The sequence below is a fragment of the Grus americana genome, chromosome 2 (genome assembly GCF_028858705.1).
Source record: "Grus americana isolate bGruAme1 chromosome 2, bGruAme1.mat, whole genome shotgun sequence".
Taxonomy (NCBI): domain Eukaryota; kingdom Metazoa; phylum Chordata; class Aves; order Gruiformes; family Gruidae; genus Grus; species Grus americana.
The window spans coordinates 121,861,552-121,883,409 of record NC_072853.1 but is presented as its reverse complement, the minus strand read 5'-3'; the positions used below and the strand labels follow the sequence as shown (position 1 = coordinate 121,883,409).

Genomic DNA, 21,858 nt, shown 5'->3' with positions numbered 1-21,858 from the left:
ATTGCACATATATAAAATCCTTTAGACATAAACTGTTGATCAAGTCTGGGACTAGGATTGGATCCAGCTGCACCTAGACTCCTCTCTGAGAAGGAGTTTGGAAAGCAAGGGGGTCTTTTCTGAACCTCATGACTCAATGGGAGGGTCTCCCTGATAGTTTTGTCTGACCCTGTCCTCTATGCAGTAAATAATCAAGAGTACCTCGCCAGCGAATATTGTTAAACCACTGTCGCATTTACCATTGAACTTTGTTAACTCTCTGTCTTACATCAATAAAATATATTGTTGCTTCTCTCTCACACGTGAAGTGCATCACTCCATCATGCAGAGTCATGCTCATTTCACCAGAAAAAGAAGGCAAGAAAGAAGATGTAGAGAGAAGAAAATACCTGAAGTGAGAAGAGAATTTCGTCAGACCAAGAAGGAAGAATAAGAAAAACTGTGTAGAGTTCTTTATACATGAAAGATGAGCTTCTCACTTCACATCTCACCACCAATGAACTACCCTTGCCACTGTCACCAGGAAACTTACTCCTATTTATGCTGATGTAGCTAGAAATCGCATCCAGTCTAGAGAATTTTCCAAACTTTTCCATAAAGCATCAGCCCCGCAGCATGCCACTGGCATTTTGCCTCAGCAGTGTTCAGCACTTCAGGCCTCATTGTAAAAGTTTATGCATGCTATAATTTTGATGTCTGTATTTGTAATTCTGCCCCAGGTAACACTTAGAAGGCACCGCTACCCTCAGAAAATGTTTTTTTTTTTTAAGGCATTACATATGTATTTTTGCCAAGGAATCTGAAATTTTACGAGCCACTTATTCTTCCAGAAGTGCCTGATCTTTTCATTTATTCCCTACCTGAAATCATAATCATCCCAAGGTGCATAATCATTCCTGCAGTAAGCAATTGATTTCATAGATTATTCTTTCAGTTGAGCAATAAGCAGATGATTAAACCTGCGGGGGGGGGGGGGGGGAAGCATCCTTGAAAAATTTTCCCCCATCTTTAGCTTTTTTCCCCCAAGCTAAAAAAAAACCCAAACAAACAAAACAGAACAGCAGGCAAACTATATATGTAACAATTCCCAAAGTTTTTTTGAGAAACAAGTAGACAAATGATAGTCCTAATTCAGCAAAGTAATAAAGTGTCTGGACAATCTGAGGATTGTGAGTGTTGCTATGCAGACGTTCCTCTGAACTGAGGCCAATGTTGAGTTACATGGTGTTCTCTCCTTGCCTGATTTTCATTGACCAAAAGACTCCTTCCTCCTATGTGGCAGAAATATCAGGAGAGCTAAGTAAGCTTCATGGGTACCACCAGCTGGTGCACGTCACCCACAAGTGGAAAGTTAGTGTAACTCCATGTAGCACTGCCACCCCCCACAGCAGCTGAGTTAGACCAGTCCTAACATCTCCAGAATGCTGTTTACCCCACGCCCTGTGGGAATAAAGTTGGATCATAGCCCTCTCTACACATCTGCATCACGTAACGGAGGCACCTGAGGTACAGTCTGTTCCCATGTTACCTCCCTTCTCTTGCGCTCCTTCTTCCCAGAGTAAGATATCACACTCTCTTATTTAGATACAATGCTGTTCATTACACTGACTGAATCAGAAATACAAAGAGCAGGTGCTTCATAGTGACAGCCTAACACAATGGCTTTTAATCTTATATGTGCCACAGCCACTTTCACACGAGGTCAATTGCACCTATAATTAATTTACACAAGCTGAACCCTCAGCTGCCACCTTACACAGCCTTGCAAATGCTCAGGCTGCACAAAACTGTATTGGTAATTAATTTGTCAAGCAAATGCTAGGGAAGAACAACACTGGTAATTTATACCATAGATATTCAAATGCAACATCTTGCCTGAGTAATTTAATGTCAGAAAGTAGAACAGTGGCAAAGCAGAACAAAGAACTGGAGTCTTCCACCAGCTATTTCTTGAAGGGACATTACGGTAATGTGTTATGAGCCAAATTCAGACACAGTAAAAACACACGTTCCTTCACTGAACTCATCTGGCCAGATTTTGGCATTAAAAATGGTTGTGAAACTATACATGCACATCTTATGTACAGAGACTCTGGGATGACAGAAGATGCTAGAATTCAACCAGAAAAGATCTGTATAGAAAACACTGTATTTTATCCCAAAAGGGAAGATATAGTCAACTATTGGAAACATATGTTGCATTCTAGTTTGAAGGAAAAAAAAAAAAAAAAAAGAAGCAGGGCTGGTCACCCTACATCCTCCTTATCTTTCTCCTCACTCTACCACCCTTAGTACTGTCAGAGGTATTGGGACACTCATCATTTGTTATCAGCAGCACTCTCCACAATAGAACTAGTTGGATGCAGTTGTTGTTGCTATTATTGTTACTTTTTTGTGTGTGAAATAGAATTTCACTTTTAAAAGATGCCACTTGGGTGATACTGCAGTGTTTTGCCAGAGTATCTTGCATTCAGTGGACTTTAAGCAAATCACAAGTGGGATTCCCTGGCTTCATGACTATGCAATGGGCTTCACAGTCACTGGCCTGGGACACACCATAAGATAGAATGACCTAGCCTTGGAAATGGCTGTGGTACTGCCAGAGTACTGTGTCTGAAAGCCCTAGAAGCTTCCATTTCAACTGAGGCAGCACCTCATCTCTGCTGTAGCAAGTTTGGGAACCTTTGTGGAAATTGCAGCATTTCTGATCGTGGATAAAAATCTATCATCTCAAAACCTGGTGTTCCAGAGTCTAGTCCTACAAAAGGACTTCCTTAAGACCTTCACCAGTACCTCTCAGAGGTGTGGGGCAGCTGACTTAAAGAAACTAAAATTTCTCATTCCAGAATCCCACACGATGTTTCTTCATTTCCATTGCCTGGAAAGCTCTCACCTTAGCAGTCAAGCAGGAGGGGAGAAGGAGGAGTTCTTCCTCATGGCGGAAGTTAGGGAAAGCGTTTCAAACCTCGCTGACAATAGGAAAGCCTTTTCTAACATAAACTGTGAGATATATATCCTTAGATGTATTCATAATAGATGAAGAATCTATGTAAAAAAGAGGGAGGGTTAATCGATGGTACAAAATTGCTTCATTTTCTGAGTGTCGCCAGTTAGGATACGATAGCCATGTGAAATAGGCCTTCTCAGCATCAAGATGATCCATTTTCCTGGCTTGTGTGTCTTAGGAGGATTCAGTGTGGTAAACCAGTGTATTTCTGAACTGTTGGTCAGATCAGAGTTTTTAGTAAGACAGTGGTGAAAATCAGATCTCTGAGAGGCTTGTTAAATTTGGAACTGTTCTCCATGATGTGAAAGAATGAATTGTGGCTATGATGATAGACACATTTGTTTACCTGACCCAGGCATGACCAGGGTTGGTTTCTGTTAAGATCTCATTTTGAAATAAATGTAAATGAGAGACTCAGAAAGCTTAATACAAACTAGATATCTCATTGTTTATCCAATTATGAATAAGGCATGCTTGGTAAGACTTACATGTAAAGTAGGCAATATGAGATATAAAAGCCAGTTTTTCAGACTTTTTCCATAGAACATTTATTGACAGTAGGTCACCTTGTTCTGCCAAAGCACAAGTAAACTGTAAATATGGACCCAGAAAGAAAGGCAAGGCCAGCTCCAGGCTGCTGTTCTGCATTTCTGCAGATTTATAATAAATGCATGCGAATTCCTGACTCAGTTTCCACTTTACTAATTTAGCAGTAGCTTCTAACAATTTCAGAGGAAATGCTCAGTGGGATGAAACTAACACTGTAACAGTGTTTAATTGGTACAAACTAATCCAATCACCTAGTGTGACAGTCAAGTAACCAATCTAAAAAATATAGGATGAGTGTCCTGTTTTCAGCTTCTTATACTGGCCTGCCAATGAGAAGATGGGGGGGGGGGTGCATAAGAAGCTGGGAGGGGACACAGGACAGCTGATCCAAACTGGCCAAAGGGATATTCCATAACATATGATGTAATGCTCAGCATATAAACTTGGGGGAAGCTGGCTGGGGGGGCCACCACTGCTTGGGGCAGTCTGGGCATCAGTCGGTTGGTGGTGAGCAATTGTTTTTCATTTGCATCACTTGTTTTTCTTGGGGTTTATATATTTTTTTTTTTAATTCCCCTTTTCATTACTTTTTTTTTTGTTGTTGTTATTTCAATTATTAAACTGTCTTTATCTCAACCCATGACTTTTCTCACTTTTACCCTTCCAATTCTCTCCCCCATCCCACCAGGGAGGGGGTGAAGTGAGCAAGTGGCTGTGTGGTGCTTATTTGCTGGCTGGGGTTAAACCATGACAATGGGTAAGAAGTAATCATGACTAACCCATCCAGAGTATTATACTATAACCATAAAACAGTAGACAGATCTCATTACTGAAATATCATTAAACTTTTTGGTCTCTGTTTGGTGCAGGATCAGTCATCAAAGGACTGAACAGAAGTCATATTCCCAGTAAGTGGAAGTATGGGTAGCTTTAAAAGGGAAAAAAGTAGTAGAAAAAGTAGACTAGCTTCCACAACAGAGGTTTGTGATTGGAGAGCACTGAGCACCAACATATCCAGCTTTGAAATCCCACATTTTTCATTCATCTCCTGGGAATCCATGAAAAGTCACCTCTTCCCTTGCCTTGATTTCCTTGTGAGTAAACTGGAACCGATGCACGTGTGATGGGAATGTTACAATCCTGATGTGATTACCAGTTGATAAGCGTTTCAAAATCTCACATGAGAATGTTATAGAAGTATTGCAGTTAAAGCCCTTCCTAGGTTTCTGTTCACAGGTGTATGAGTGGGAGACCAATCTGTTATTTGTTCAATGAAAATTGTATTTACTCACAGTTTGGATTAATTCTTTCCCCTCTCAAGACGAAGTTTGAGTCAGTAGCTGTTGGGAAGCTTGAAAATCATATCAGTGGCCATACAAACCAGCTATGTGTCCATTACACTATCACCCAATTAGAAATGCAGTACAGGCACTGCCAAATTACCAGTTGGCTAACGCTTCGAAACCAAGGACAAATAGCGTGTTACAATTCAGTAAGGAAAGAGACCATTTCTAAAGCATAGTAATCATACCCTGAACTCCACACAATAATTGTTTGATGGTTTTCAGCTGTAAAAATATGCTAATAAGATCAATAAACGAAGAGAAAAAAGACTTTGAAACAATGATGAATACAGATACAATAGCTCAGTGAAGCAGAAACATTTCCGGACGGCAGCCAAACATGAGCTAGGAAGCATTGTGGTATCTCTTCTGAACACAAGGAAACAAGCAAGCACCCAGCAAGAGACCTTAAAGCTGTACTGACGCAGGGAGAGAAACCCAACATTAGTTAGGGGTAAGGATTGTGAGGTTGAAGCAGACAAATCTATACCATCTCATCTCTTTTACAGTCACTGAATACTTTGGGGTTTTTTTTTGACACTTCAGCCAAAAGTGTTGACTCTCCTGCTATATTTTTTAAAAAATACTGTGGTCTATGAGGGAGGCCTATCTTTTCTGGCTGTTGTACTTCGTTATTTTTCTGGATAACTTAATTTCATACCTTTTTCTAAGATCTGCAAAAACCAGGATCCATCATTATTTTGTCTGAGTTTTCCTGAGTAATTCTGTCCCAACTTGGAGATTAACAATAAAAACTCCCTCAGCTTTCCTGGGTTCTTCTCAAACATTGCCTGAAAATACCAAAACGCTATGCATCCATTCTCTCTGCCCTCAAGTTATCAACCAATACTGCTGACCAGACATATCCACACAGATGACATGATATGAGAGCTTATATTCCAAGGCTGAGAAAGAATGAAGGCACAATGCCCATTGTGGTTCAGTGCAGCGGTTGCAAATTGGTCAGCTTCATCTCCTGTGAAAACCCGGTCTGTTGGGTCCACCAGCTGTGAAACTGATGGCAAGAACCAGAAATGTCATTGCAGTAGATTGCAAAACACAGAGCATGCTGAGAGGAGGATGGAAGAAGAAAGGACCTGCCCTTAATTTTTTTACTTTTTCACCAGAAAGTCAGAGACTGGCCAGGCAATGCCATTGAGTTGTACTAAAGTAATCTCCTGATCCTCACTTTCTCCTCAGACCACACTGACTTGCAGCAGAGTTACTGTACAGGCAGCTGCATCTTTCCCGGTGTGTAATGGAAAGTTAGCAACGCAATAGCTGCAGAACCGGCTCATTTTGTATGTGCATTTCAAAAGAGGGATGGTTCAAGGAACAATGGCTTGGATGCTTTACCTAGTGTTGTGTTAGTTTAGCTACACAAACATAGTTTTGTTACTTCAAGTCACAAATCAGACCCGATGTGAAAAGTGCATAGGTCTTAGTGTGGATAAAAGGCCTCTGTAAGTGTCTAGCAGACAACCACTGATGTTATTTTGTTTACCTGCTGGAAATGGCACCTTTCTTTTTGATAGAAAATAAGTCTTGTCTGAAAAGCAATCACAGGTAGAGCTACTGCTTTGAGAGGTGCATTGTACTAACACAAAATCGGCTACAAGAAGCTGAAAATTACTACAGAGCTGCTGTGAACAAGATCAGATTGTTGGATGGGTCCCATTCGACACGGGGAAACGGGGTCACATACTGTGTAGAATCACAAAGGTTTCAATTGTGAGGACTTCAGAAAGGGGCAGCACTTCAGAGATATTTGTTCCTTCTCATTCTTGCATTTGGTTAGGTTTTTTTTAAAGAAGGAGGGTTGAGCAGCTGGCTGTGCGAAAGACTGCTCTTATTCCAGAACAGACTACAACAGCAACTTCTACGGTGCTAGGACCTGTCACAGATATTCTGCAATGGTCGGGAAGGACGCTATCCTTGAAAAGAAAAAAGTTAGTGAAGAAACACTTGTTCAATTACAGGACCAACATAAAGCAGTTTTAAAAATATTGACACATGAACTTTTCAATCTGGCATGCAGTAGCAGATCAAAATAGGTCATCCTAGTAATTGTCTTCCATCCAACTACTGCACTTAGCTCCTAGAAAATGTGCTTCTTCACTGTCTCCTCCCTTGTTATTTGTCTGACACCAGTCATTTCCGTTTCCTTCACTGTAACACAATCGATATGCTGCAGCTCCATGTAAGAATGAAACAAATCAAATCATGTCTCTTATGTATAAGTATGCACTTCTGCTGTCCTTTTCAAGTTTAAGCTAGACATACTTCCTTTTTATGCCGGCAAGCTCAAAGGAAAAATGCCTCTTAGGGTAACCTGCATAATTTATATGCAGCACAAATTATGGACAAAACTGAAACCTCAATGTATGCCTCTCTAAAAATGATGAAAAGAAGACTGCTTGGATCCAGTATTAGCACACTATTTAATTTAGCCAAACTACTTAAATCATGGAGGTTCATATGTAATCTTTTATAATCTAGTACAGAATATTTCATATAATTGAAACACTGACAGGAAATCTATGCTTGCTTGCTTTTCTTCTCATTATTTAAATGTTCACCCTGAGAAATAATTCTAAAAACATTCATAGTTTGTCAACTGTACCATATTCTTCTTGTAATATTGCAAAGAGGTGACAACTGCATGTAGTTCAATGCTGTAGAGAATAAAAGACTGAAAGGGGAAATCCAGATGAACCAGACTAGATCTTTTGTTAACAGGTCGCTTTTGCTTGCTCTGTAGGGCAGGAAATACACCTGCTTTCATATTTGTATCTGCCCAGCAAAGATATTCTAGGCCTAAACGTACCTCTAAGGCACTACAGCAGAAAACACATGTTTTTCAGAACATTAACTCGCTGAATTATGCATTGGCTGATTAACTTGTGATTCTTACAAAAGACATAAGGTGAATATTAATTTTTGTATTGCATAAGGTAATCATCAGAAAGAGAGAAGATTCATGTTTGATATTCCACAGCCTCACTTTCACTGGGGTTCAAGAACAGCACAGATCTGAGCTGGCTCTGTTTACCCAGCAAAAGAACGTGAAAGGCAGTCTCGTGTTCCCTGAGTGGCAAACCCAGCAGAAAGAAACATCTTTTACAGATCAGAGATGTCAGAGTCTGAAGCAAGCATCAGATGTTTCTATACATCACAGCAAAACAATTTATCATTTCTTGCAAGGCAGGTCACTGAGACTTTTGGAGTTTTCAGTAGTTTGAATGCATGTGTGTATGTGGGCATGCACGAGCGTGTGTATATAGACATTACAGCTGAGTCACAGGTGTGATTAGAAACAAACACTAAGACAGAGGCACAGTACAACAAATGCACCATTTGCACCAAATGCAAATATTTTTCTTCCTCCATTCCATCCTGTATTAGTTTTCCAAAAAAAGTCCTGAGTTTTTCCAGGCAGGATTGCTGCCATAGGCAACATACCAGCCAAAAAACCAGTACAGATATGTCTCAGAAAAGAAACAACTTTACTACCAACTGTAAATAGAAAACACTGTCAGATTAGTTTTGCCAGATGCATCTAACATTAATTTAAAAATTGAGAAAAAATTAGTAGTAGAGGTCAGCCAAACTGTAAGAGGGAACAGTTGATTTATGAGTTTCACTCTCATCTGGTTTTTGTTAGTGATTCCTTGACTAATATAAAGAGGAACATCTCAAGCACTGCACGAACTACCTCTATGAAGCAATTTTATAGCATACAAATCTCACATGTTCAATTTGGCCCTCCAACCCTACTTTATAGCTGTTTGCACAGATAAATGGATAGTTTATAGATATCCATACTTCAAAAGCTCTGATTTTTTTTACCATTTAACTGGAGTTCTTCCTATGAAAATGGAGTTACATGAACCCAATACTTTGTTGAACAGCTGTTATGATTTCCATTTTATCGAGCCAGTCTATCGAATATGCACTCTCAGCCATTCATCTGGCCGGAGTGTTATGAAGACCAAGTGTTTGAAAGGACCTTTCCTTTGCTTAAATTGTTGGCTATTATAATAGCCATTTCTTTAACTGCCTTTTTCCCTTGAGCAGGAGATGTTACAGTTTCCCCCACAGCTTTCACAGCTGGATATGTCACAGTTTCCAAGGTACTTTCACACTATTGATGTGACTGACATTTCTTCATGCAGCAGGGCTGTGTTCACATGAAGGAAATTTTTTTAGTCCTCAGGATCAACGAACTTCCTTTTTCTTTTCAGGAATCAATATATTTATTAGCAAAAAGGGTCTCAGGCCAGAACTTCATTCTTTAATCAGCAGCAATGAACACAAAGGGTCAAAGTTTATCCAAACCCCTGACTATGTGAAGAAACAAATCAGCACGAGCTTCTGGCACAAAGAGTGCTGAGAAAGCGTGCCTTCCAGCTGCACGTTCGGTCTACTTCTTCCCACAGCAAAGTGTGCCATCCTAAGTGGGGAGCCGTTGTCCCTTCCCTCTGAAACACCCCCAGAGCTCTCCAGTCTCTGCAGCTCTTTGCCACAGGAAAATCTGTCTGTGGCTCACAGGGACTGAAAGTTTGGCCGTCTCCACTCTTAGGGAACACAAGCCTCTCAGTGCTGCTTTCCAGGCAGCGCTACTGGGAAGAAGCCAAAGGCTGAACCGCTTCTCAGCCTGAAGTCTCTGCACTTGAAATCCAAAGGGTTTTCCCTGTCTCTGAGAATGCAAGGATAAGGATGGATAGGCGGCAGATTTTGATTATCTGTGTGTAAGTGGTAAAAGGCATTGCACGTATGAACTCCACTACCTACACAATAGCGTCTGTCCTTGAAATATGTGTCACTAGGGGAGATGGAGAAATGTTTAGCATAAAGGTAGTAGAGACAAAGCACACTTTCATGGTGATGTATCTACACATCTGTGGATTCACACATGATTCCTGAACTGGGAAGAAAGTTAGGTCAGCATTTATTGAGATGGGGGTTGTTTCATGTTTTGGTTTTTTTTTTTTTTTTAACACAGTTGAAGCATCCTACCCTTCTTAATAAGGTTGGGTTTATACTTAAGATCTTTATACTAACTCAGGTTTTAATTTGCAGAAGTATGGTAGGGACTTTAAAGATGACATTTCATTCAAACCAATTCAATGGCTGTTGTAACAGTGCCATCTTACGTGAAGTGCTAATACAAGTACTACCCATATGAGCAGAAGCAGAAATCATTCTCCCAGTAGAAAGATATTGGCAGTGAAGAGCATCATCAGACAACTTAAAATTCAGCATTCCCTGGTAATAGTCAGTCACGACAACTAAAATGGTCTAAAATGAAAAAAAAAAAAAAGATATAAAATTCAAGTAACAGTCTCTAATCATACAATAGTATACCATGGAGGCACATTTCTTTATGATCTGAACTGGTGATCGCCTTATGCTCCAGATATCTAAAGGAGCAAATGCTTCCTGAAGAGTACTGTATAAATCCTATCCAGAAAAGTGTCCATTTTGGGCTTTAAAAAAGAAGTTATATTTCTAGAAAAGTTTAATATTGAGTTAAAATGCAAAGAACAATGATCAGGGCAAAGAACTAGAAAATGGAGGCAGTGTGTTTCCTACTGCCCTTCTTCTAAATTAATTATCTCACCAGTAGTAACAGACCTGCATGGACAGAAAAAAGTATACACATGCTGAAACTTTAGCAGTAACAAGGCAGCAAGGCTGGGTCCTGGAGGGATTTCAGTCACAGTATCACAGAACCCCAACGCGGCTCATTCATTCGCCTTCTCAGGCAGCTATACTTAACTCCATGTAACCAGAGCAGGCTCTGCACTGACATCACAGGGTGCTACAACTGACACTGCTGGGGACAGATTATAACATCACAGTGGTCATATAGCTGTACTGTTTCTGGTATATGGAATAGCTAGATCAGTGTTAATTCATTATCTCTGCATCGTGCTGCAATTTTTCGATACACCCTAATGTTCATGTAGGAAGACATACAGGAAATCAAGCGTGGTCTTAAACGGAAGCCAGGTGTCTTGCAACTCAGTTCAGGGCTTCACCCACAAAAATAATTTCTCCAGAATACTACAGATCACTCTACAGACAGTTCATTCAGTCTCCTGCCATCTTCTGACTGAGGAGGCTAAGTATCTGTTCTACTACAAGCCTGACAGTACCAAAAGCAGCAGCTAGTAGGCAACAGAAATAGTCATGTTTTTGTGCATAGTGTGAAGTTAATGCCCATCAATTCCATGTGACAGCCGTTCTTCAACTAGCTAGATGTTTTCCTGCCACGCTGCCGTCTTTTACACTTTGACTGCAGAAGCCTTGGTTATGGAAAGGATTTGGAGTGTTTGGCAAAATCCCAGTGATGGCAAATTGGCAAGGGGTTTGAAGACAGTTAACTTTTACAGAACCATCCAGGTTGTGCTTCATTAATATAACTCAAAAGAAAAAAAAAAAAGGCAGGTAATGTAATCCTATATCTGTGTGCATCGGGGAGAGGGGCTAGTAAGTGGTCTTGATACTTTGAATTTGGTCTCACTGCCTTTGACCAACTCATTAGCTTCAATTATTCAACAGTACATGGCAGAATGGAGTTAAATATCAGGTGATAAATAACAGGTGAAAATGAACTCGATTTTTTAAACTGAACTTCATTAATTACTGTGCAATGCATAGAAATTAAAAGCACCCAGGAGATGGTGCTTTAAAGTTGTCTCTAAGGACAGGAGGATATAACTATTTTCTGCTATCCAGACCCAATACCAAGTTTTTAATTGCCAGAAATCTCAGTCCCGAAAGAATATCTGGTCCTTCAAAGTAATTATTAGTAAATGGTACATCCCAAGACATTCATGTTCTGGAATCATAAAATTGGTGAAAAATGGGCATGAAAGGGACACCAAGAGGTCATCTAGTCTATTCCCAATTCCACACAGCAGGTATATAACTATATTCCTATAGTGGAGATTCATGTAACTCACTTCTAAATATCTTCAGTGATGGAAATTTCACAGTCTCCATAGGCAGTGCTTCAATCTCCTTATTTTTAGTTTGTGCTAATGTCTAAGCTCAGCCTGCACCATCTCTACAATTCCAGCCTGTTTCTTTTCTTTCCCAGCATGGGGACAATTATTACTTTCCTCTTAGCAGCAGCCTTTAAATTTGTGAAGACTATTGTAATGTCTTCTTTAGTCTAAACAGCCCCGCATCTTTCAGCCCTTAAATGGCAGTGAACGTGAACATTCAAATTTCAAGAGCTCTGTAAAAGTTAGAATGGCCTTTTCACTGTATCTCATATATAAAATTTCATTTTGGTTTTCACTTTTTTTTTTTAATTATTCAATACAATAGAATATTGTGAAGAGGATTACACTTTCTTGAAAAACAGGTGGAAAACGTATATGCATGAAGAGTTTATAATGCTGCCCTTGATTTTTGAGAGGAAGTTGATAACAGTAAAATAAACCGTTGCCTAGTCAGAGCTGCAAGCCAGACTTTACATTCCTCCAAGAGATTGCCATTGTACAGTCTTTTTGTTTCAAGGAGTACAAATTCAGTAAAATTTTCTTGTTCTGATCAGAGCCATGGGAAGCCACGGGTCTCCCACATTCTTTTGTACATCAAGACATAATGTTTGAGTCTCATTAGAGCTGACTGGTTAGGAATTACAGTCTTATAAACAGGCAGAAGTACCAGTATATTTTGTACCAGGAATATGCTTTTTGTTTTGCTTATTCAAAGGTAAGAGATTTCAATATTCATAAGCAGTGCCTGATACATCTTGTGTTTTCTTCGCTTCTCTTGCTTTTCCCTTTCCTGTTAGGTATTTAAGCAAGGGAAACATACACATTCTTAGTGATACACTTACAAATCCCTTCTGGTAGGTGATTTTTATCCTTCTGTGCATAAACAAAGAGGTTTCACATTAGGGGTGATGTTAACCTTGTTTAAGACGTCATAAGAGGCCACAGGCTCTGAGGTCACCAGTTCATGGTGGTTTTGTTTTAATGCATATTCAGTACGTGTAACCAGACTATATGAACAGGCTTGCATTGTATACACAACACATAAACCAGGAGAGTTTACGTAACATTTTGGGGAATCACACTTAAAACTTCTGAGTGAATGGGGACCACCATAAAATAAGCGTTACACAGTTCCTTCTATTGTATGTCTCCAGGAAATTAACTGATACCAGAAAAGGCATGCTCAGTGTAAATGTATGTAATATAGATGGACTAACATCTTAGTTTCTTTTCAAGTCACCCCTGGGGAGAATTTTGATTTACTATTCCAAGAGAATATTGTGCTCTGTAACTATTCGGTGAGTAACACCTCATGGTAACACAATGCTCCAGATACTACTCCATAGTAGTGTCACTTACAAAATAAATCTGGAGCCATTATAAAACATAGGTCAGTCCCAGAACACTGTGTCTGTCTCATGGATTCAGAGATGGATGGAAACTCAATTATAAAAGCAGAAGGATATCTACCAATGGGATCTCTTCCTTTCCTTTTTACTTAAAGGGAAATCATTCATATCATTCCAAAAACTGCATTTACTTGCAATTTTCCCCAAATCTTCAAGACTGCCTATGTCATTATCAAAACTTGGTGTCTGTGATACGGTGACTTCAGTAAAATATAGATTTCCAATAGAATATTAGTAATAGTTTAGAGACAGATTAAGCCATACTAAGCCTTCCACTAGGTCACAAAATGTTGTTTCCAGGAAACGAAAATTTAAACAGCAGGATGTAGATTTAGATACTCTTTGCTTCACAAGGCGATGATGAAGGGGGAAAAAAATAAAGTCTTGAAAGTAATTATGTTAGGCCATTACTGACAGGACGTGAAGAAAGCGCTATGAAATCTGCCAGAAATGACCAACCTAGCAATCAACAAATGTTATTTCTAAGTAAGTGAGGAATGGAGCTATGTATCAAAAGATAATGACAAGCAAACAGAATATGGCAGTGTATGAGAAAAAAATAGTATTGCAGCCATGATTTTTGAAGAACAAAGTTTTATCTGAAACCAAACCAGCTCCTTAAACTGGTTTCGTAACAGATAGCAAGCACAAGAGATGCTGCTAACTCAACTAGGACAATTCTGTCTGGGTGCAAGAACAGAAGCTATACTTGCTATTCTTAAATGTGTTCACAGAGTTGAAAGAAAGCTTCTTACGCTTCTTCAATTGCTCATCCTTAATATGCAAAGAAACAAGTTGTATTAGCAGTGCAATAGTTAAGTTATACATACGTAGTTAGGAAATAGATAAAACTCCATATTTACTTTTACCTTTCCAAGGTTAACAGATGATGAAATACACAATAAACTTCTCCCTTTTCCTTCCCCCACCCAACAGCTTTGAACAAATGTTCCCTGCAAACATGTTGGTCTGAATGGTTGAAAACTGTTGCCTCCCATCATTTGAAAAAAATGTCTTAACAGAGAAGGTAACATTGCTGGATCTATCAGAGCTTTTGTTATACTGTTTCTAGGTAAACTTAGGTCATACAGATAGGAAATTACAGCTTCAATCTCTGAAGCACAGCAAACTTTTATACAGCTATAAAGCAGGATGTCATAGAGGCAAAAGTCCTTTCTAAGAGGAGGCGTTGAGAGCCAGCTGATAAAATTCTAATCTCCAGTTCATTATCTGGAAGTAATGGCTATGAATCAGGTGAGTCCAAAGTTAACAGAAAACATGGAAAGAGAGATGTGAAAGCTATGTCTTCTACGAATACCATAAAAAATAAACTATACAGAATTTCTCTGTTTCACATCACAAGTAAATCTCAGAACTGAGGTGCACAGAAAAGGAGAAATAAACCCCACAAACTATGTGAAAAGAGGAAGAGAAGAAGCTACATTACCCCAGCTTGACCTGTGTGGCCACTCAAATTCTCTCATTTTGTAAGATTAATCCAGACACTTCTTTCTCTAAAAAGATGCTGAATTCTTGTCAAAGGTACTGAATTCCTGTGACGACACAAATGAAAACAGACAAAAAGAAAATTATTTAAGAGTTAATACTATAAGTATATAAAAACCATTACATTGCTTTTTCACCGCTTCTCACTGAAAGAGAACTGGACACCGATTTTAACAAAATCTTTCCTTCTGGAGACTAAATTTATATTGCCAGCAACCCTGAATATAGGAGTGAAAATCACTGAACTTTATTTAAATGTGGAAATGTCGTCATGTGTTCTTGCCGTCTGGCTGCAGTGATGCTGTTCTGCATTTCTCAATATATTACTGGATTTCCAATGATTCTTACAAAAGTGTCTGTCAGGAATCTACTGCAACAGTAGCCCAAAGTACAATGAATAGTAGAGAGTTTAACACTAGATGGCAATATGCCTTTGCAAAATATTTCTCTGAGGTGCCTGTAGATATAGGCAAATATTTTCCCAACTATTATACTATTTCTTAGTTCTTGTATAGGTTTAGGCATACAGTTTTTATTTGGTTTGCGCTAAACTAAACTTTCCTTTCATGCTAATGCATTATTCTCATTGTTCACTTTAAATTAAGTTTAGACAATTCTCTGATCTAGACCTGACCAAAAAGAAGAAATTCACAGTTTAATTGAAAGTACGTTATAAATTATTCACTATTCAGTGTGTGTGGAAAACATGAAGAATCACGTGATGAACACTGACCAATTCCACTATGCGTGGTGAAATGTAAATCAAAAGAAAGCTTATTTTGTGGGCTACCACCTTGCACCTACTGATGTCAATCAGAACACGAACCTAATCGTGTACCTATTAAACTCAGGATTCCTTTGGGTAGCATTTTTCTCCATCACCTGAAGCATTAATCTTGGTTATCCATCTTGTGCTCATGCCTAAGCATGTAGCCTCTACTGAAGTGCAAGTCAGCTATGCAGGTAGAATAGCCTGGATTATACTACAGTTATCCAAGGTACTTTGTCTGGCTTACCGTATTTAGTGTGGCACTTTCCCAAGTTCCTTGGAAAGCCCAACATGTTGTAAATGAAACCTATAAACCCACACTTTGTAAAACTAAACCCACATTATAATTATCAACTAAGCTGCTAATTAATGGGTTGCTTGGTTATTTCCAAGAATGATCAGTATTTGAAGGTAGCATTAATCTGTCTCAGCAGCAGCTCAGAAAGGCCTTGGCCAATTCCCTGCATGACTTTAAGCATATCTGCCTTCTACTGGCACTTCTTTTTCTATGAAAATGGGACTTTGAAGCTGTTACCACTCCCCCACACAACTTATTCTCCCTCCCACCAACTCCGTAAGTAACAGATCCCAAAAGAAAACAACAGGCTAATTGCCAATACCGTTCTGTCTGTTCATCCTTTTAGTTATTGTCCTTTGGATAGTTTGTCCCATATTTCTGCAAAAAGCACTTTTACACCTTTTGTGCTTTATATGGATGTGTCTGTGAAGACAAACACGGACAACACAGGATTATAGTAGGTAAGAAAATGGGACATCTTTTTGGGATATTTTGTAGAGGCAGATCGAAATACCTGACAGAACAAGCCCAATGTCACTTCTAAAATTAGTGGAAGTCTCCAAAACATCTCAATTTCTATCACCCTGATATGCTATATTTATTTTAGTTTGATTTAATGTGAGAGAAACTGGATATATGACCTCAAGCAAAAACATACAGTTTGCTTCGAACAACCATATTGACAGTCAATGAATCGCACCAAATGCCAAGAGGAGCTTTGAAGTGATACCACCACGCAGCTTAGTTAGTACGAATACACACAGTGCAGTGACATAAAAACAGAGTCTTCCATTGTAACAGTTCTGACAGCTTTGTTTAGAAAATGTTTGTGGCAATATTTAAATCAATCACCAGCCTCTCAAGAAAACACTTGATCAAAAAAAGATTTGAAATGTGCCATGAAAGTATGCCTATGTCCTAGCATAATATGCTTCACTGATTAAAATGAACAAGAGCAAAAATAACCAAAAAATCCAAGAATCCAAAGAGACTGAAGAATGATAACAGGACAGGAACAGAACAGAAAGGGGAAAGGGAAGATAATAGTTCTGATGCAAATAGCTAATTTACTAATTCTTCACTCCTAATTCAGGATTTAAGTACCAAACCCTAAACTATCCACACAGGTAGGTGATGCTCATTACCAGCAAGATCCAATATTTATGAGAAATTGCTGGCTTATATTTGACCTCAGCTTGGATTTTTATAAAGAACTTTTTGTTTTCTTCCAATAGAAATAAAAAAGTTATTGAAAGAACATTTCTTCCCTCCCACATATTTGCATTTCAAATCTTGCAGCATTGTGCTAGGGCATGATCAGAAATCATTCCAGCTGAGCAGAACAATTGCTTTAATCATGGTTATTGTAGCCTACCTCAAAGTTAAATATAATTATTAAAATTTAAAGAAAGCAGCAACCCAAACCCCTCAAGTATTCTAAGGTGCACAAGGACAATAGCTTGATGCTTGATTGCACACAGGGAGGTTGGTGTTTGGACTTATGTCAGCACCTGGATGAAACACTTCTGGTTTATGCCCAAGCTAGACAGCTGTGATGATGACTGCCTGGAAGAAAATGTTCTTTTCCTCCAGTACAAGAAATATCTCACCTCCCACTGTCACAGCAACATGATCCTGTCAGTCCCATACAACTCATTAGTAAGTCTAAATGACTAGATAGTGCTAGTGGTTTAAAGATCTTTGTTTCCTAGCAATTTGCTACAAACCTTACCAAGCAAGGTTACTTGAATTCATTCACAGAGTTTGGGAAAAAAGAATAATGGGCTTTTATGCTGCACAAAATTCATGTTTGTGACTCATCGATGGCCTAAGACCAAAATAAGCACCACTACTCTGTGGAATAAAGCCAGCTAAATCCCTTTGTTCTGATATTACAGTAATCTGTTAAAACACAACTACCAAGCTGCATCTTAATCTGCAACTCCTCCATGTCAGTCTTGCTTCTCTTGAGTTGTGTATTTTATGATCACAAAGGTGAATCACATGGAACTGGAGAGAAAGTGCTCACATCTGAGAGGAGGGAGATTTACAGTCCAGCAAAACTCCAGATGAAGGTTGGATCTGGAATTTGATCTCTTTTTACATTAACACTGGGATCCAGTTTTTTAATAATGCTTTTTCATCAGAACCGGTTGAGGAAATGGGTTTTAACATCCTCCTCTTCCTGTATTTTGAAGACTCTGTAAGTCAGTGCAACTCTACAAAAGATAAAGAGCTAATCCAACTTATACTAATGAGGATCTGGAGCACTAGATGGACATATCCCAAACACAGCCACAAAATGCAGGAGATCAGAAGGTGCTGAGAAGAACATCAGTAGAAGAACAGCTGTGCAAACCTTAAGGGAAATATATTTAGAGTAAGTTCATCAGCTTCTGTGCAGTTACTCTATATTTGCATCAGTGTAATGGAGAAGAAGCTGATGACTGTGCAAAAAAGTAATTTATTTCAGATCAGCATCAAGAGTGCAGCTTTGGACCCAAACAGAAGGCAATTGCCTAGAACGCTGAATGGCCTAAGAATGACCACAGTCCCACTGCTTACAAGTCCGAACACCAATTGCTGTCTCCTGCTTTCTGCTGCCGTTTAAGGAAGGATCAGAGAATATGGGGCAAAAGGTGATGTCTCCTACCAGCCATAGCAAGAACATCACACATAGCTCTTTAGTGCCCCTGTTACCAATGCAGATTTCTCTATTTGCAGAGCACAGTTGCAGTCCCAACAAGTCTTGACCCAGCTCCTCAAGACAGGTGAACATGCCTCTAACTCAGTCTTAAAATGGGCTGAAAGAATATTGCATGCCAGCTCTGAAATTATTAACAGAAAGTATCTGATTAGGGCAGAATTCTTCCTGAGGTGGGAGTAATGTGTCCCTGTGACAAAAGCGTGGTGACATGACATGCCTTTGTTTTCCTACCATAAAAGTCCGAAGAAGTCTGTTAAGCATTAGCCAAACAGAGGCAGCTGATACCTATCTATTTAGATACTAAACAAATGACTTGGAGTTGGAATTCTTTTGTTCTGGCTGTTAGTTTATTGCAGCTGAGTGAATGATATCCTCACTTTATCAGTTAATCACAGCGTGCAAGCAAGAGACAAACAGGTACCATGTAAACCAGAGGAAACATTGAACTCTATTTAGGGATAGATACAGCTCTGATCTGACTGGGGATGAGGAAAGAAGACATTGAAAAGGCATGGAAGTGGACATGGACATCAAAACTGTAAAACTGCAAAAGCCACAGAGTCATGACTTCAACACCAGAGGCTGGAGCAAGTATCCTACTAGGGGACTTTTCAGGGAAGGGGAAGGAGGGGAGGTAGGGTGGGAAGGTTGAAGTCCTCCTACACCTGCCTCCTCCCCTCACTAATTCTACACTGCAGTCTTCTCCTAACATACTTATCAGCGTATCTTCAGCTGATTCTGATCCTCCTCCACTGTCAAGTTGCACCTCAAGCTGCAAATCCAGTCCTACACTGTGTTTAAATACCAAGCAGATTTAGCACTACATTTAACAAAAGCTAGGGGAGAGGATAAGCACCACAGCTTGGAGAAGATTCTTCATATTGCAGTTTGGGCGTAGAGAACCAAATTTTTGTCCTTTGGACTAATAAGCTTTTAAATCCAATAACAACACTTAAACCATGAACCTACTTGAAAGTATTGAAGGACTGTTAACGAAAACTTACATTCCCTAACCAATGTAGATCCAGCAGCATTTCTTAACACACTGACTTTTCAGATATCACAATACAGGACACAACACAAATCTGTACTTTTACTTGCTTAATAGTGTTTATAATGATCCCATAAACATTTCTTCAAGTTTATTGGTAAGATAAAGGCATATGATGTACACCTCATGTATTTTCCTTTGTACTTCCAAGACAGTGAGGGAGGTTCATTTATTGCCTCTATCATTACCTCCTCCTCTCCCCCCTTCAACTGTTGTTTTAACACAGGCTCCGGGCATATTAAAGAATCAGCTACCTTGACTTTGAAAGCTCTGTAGTTTTCACACCTCTCACCACCCACAACAAGGGATTTCTGCAAGTATGAGTTAGCTGCCAAGAAAGCTCCATCTCCTGCTCTCCAGAGTTTCACTCTCAGGAATGACAATAACATGGCACAGCACACTGTTTCATTCTCCCTCTATGACCTTTAGCAGGAACAGAGTTAACCAATGTGGTGCACTTTAAAATAATTCCAGTCCTTTATGTGTCTCTTCCCACAGAATTAGTACCACCAAGATCAGATCAGAGGAAGCAAGTATCAGTTTTTACGCTAACATTTTGTCATGTGCAAACTAAGAGTAATCTCACCCTCCTTGTTAAAGAAATCTCACATAAAGTGTGAGGCAATGGGTGCTTGAAAAGAATAAGGTTAAACATTTCTGCTCCTGTTGTACATCTGCTGTCCCTGCTAGACATATCTACAGTATCTGAAGAACCTGAATGGAGCCTTGCGATTCTGAGAACTTGCCTATTTTAAATCAGCGATATCAGTTCGTCTAATTAAAAACCTTCCCTTGCAGAGCAGTGTATTTTAGGAGTGGCACCTGATGTCATGTCCTCTAGAAACGGCAAAACACATAGTCTCTTCAAAGAGATTTTTGAAATAAGACAGCCAGTGGAGGCAGGAAAATGTATGGGGTGTGAATAGCTTTGACCAGTTGACCCACATCTCCCCCAGGTCCTTCATTAAAAAAAATAAAATTCTTTCTCAATAAATGTGGGCAGCTTCCTATACTTTTCTATTTCTGCATGAGTGTGTTAGACTTGCCAGGCATAAAAGCAGAAATGACAGACGAACCATCTTGCACCAAGAAAGTCTGAAAGTCCTCTGAACGTTTCAGAGAAGAATCTCTTTAGCTCCGACAGATGTGAAAGATACAGCATTGTTACTTCAGGACAGAGAACTGATCCCTCTAGACCAGCCTATATCTAATAATTACAAAGGAAAGCTTTGTTATTTGTGCCTTAAATTAGCTTGAGATTATATAACCTTTCTGGGTAGAAACATGATTACTTTTTCAGTAATTTCTTTTAAATTCTTACATACAGAGAGCTTTTGATCACTAAGAAGTCACCCTCAATTTTCACACATTAACAAAGCTTTCATTAACACATGAATGTGACTGAGCATAGACCGATAAGCTTGTAAAATAATCCTATCTCTTGCAACATTGTCTCTGAGCTAGATTTTTTTTTCTTTATTTAAAATATACTGGGGAAATGACAGAAACAACTCTTGATTTATGCATGCTGTAACAATGAGAGTGTTTGCGGCAAGAGAAATTTGAAAATAAAAAGTTTACCTAACTGTATGAAATTCTGGGGGATAGTTCTAGAAAACAGTGCCACAGACTTTGCCACTAGAAACGTAGTCAATCTACTGTAGAGATGAAAGTTCATCCATCTATCTTTTTTTTTTTTTCACCAGGGAATTTTGCTTAACAAAACCTTCTGCTGTTTATTCCTCTTAAAGACCACAGCCAAATCCAAGGACAAATCCAGAGATCCTTTATAAAAGAACAATTGTCAGCACTGCTCCTTCTAGTTTTCTAGTACAAAGTGTTCAGAGAAGACATGAGCACTAGGAATGAGGTTGGTTTCCCAGCTCTTTTGCATACAGCAAGAGACAGCATATCCGCAGCATTTTCACTTTGGAGCAGGCTGACTGACCCATACTAAATTCTAGCTTAAATAATAGAAGGCAACTTCTAGTTCTTTACGTTCACCTGCCTTGTAGGTGCCAGAGGCAGGAATTAGAGGGCTCAAGGATTCCATTTCATGTTATACATGGGACACAGAAATTGAGTACAAGTGCAAAATACACTTTTCATTTCACAAATCCCCTGAAAAGCACTAACCCAAGAAGGGAAAAAAGGGAGGAGGAGGCAAGACCACAGCCCACTTTTGGACTTCACTGAGCACAAC

At 39.2% G+C, this 21,858-nt stretch overlaps 1 protein-coding gene across 1 annotated transcript in view; it reads right to left on the bottom strand.

The window, feature by feature from the left end:
• The window catches only part of CPNE4 (copine 4), a 364,382-nt gene that overhangs the window by 286,492 nt on the left and 56,032 nt on the right, over positions 1–21,858 (bottom strand). The gene's annotated exons all lie outside the window — the stretch shown is intronic.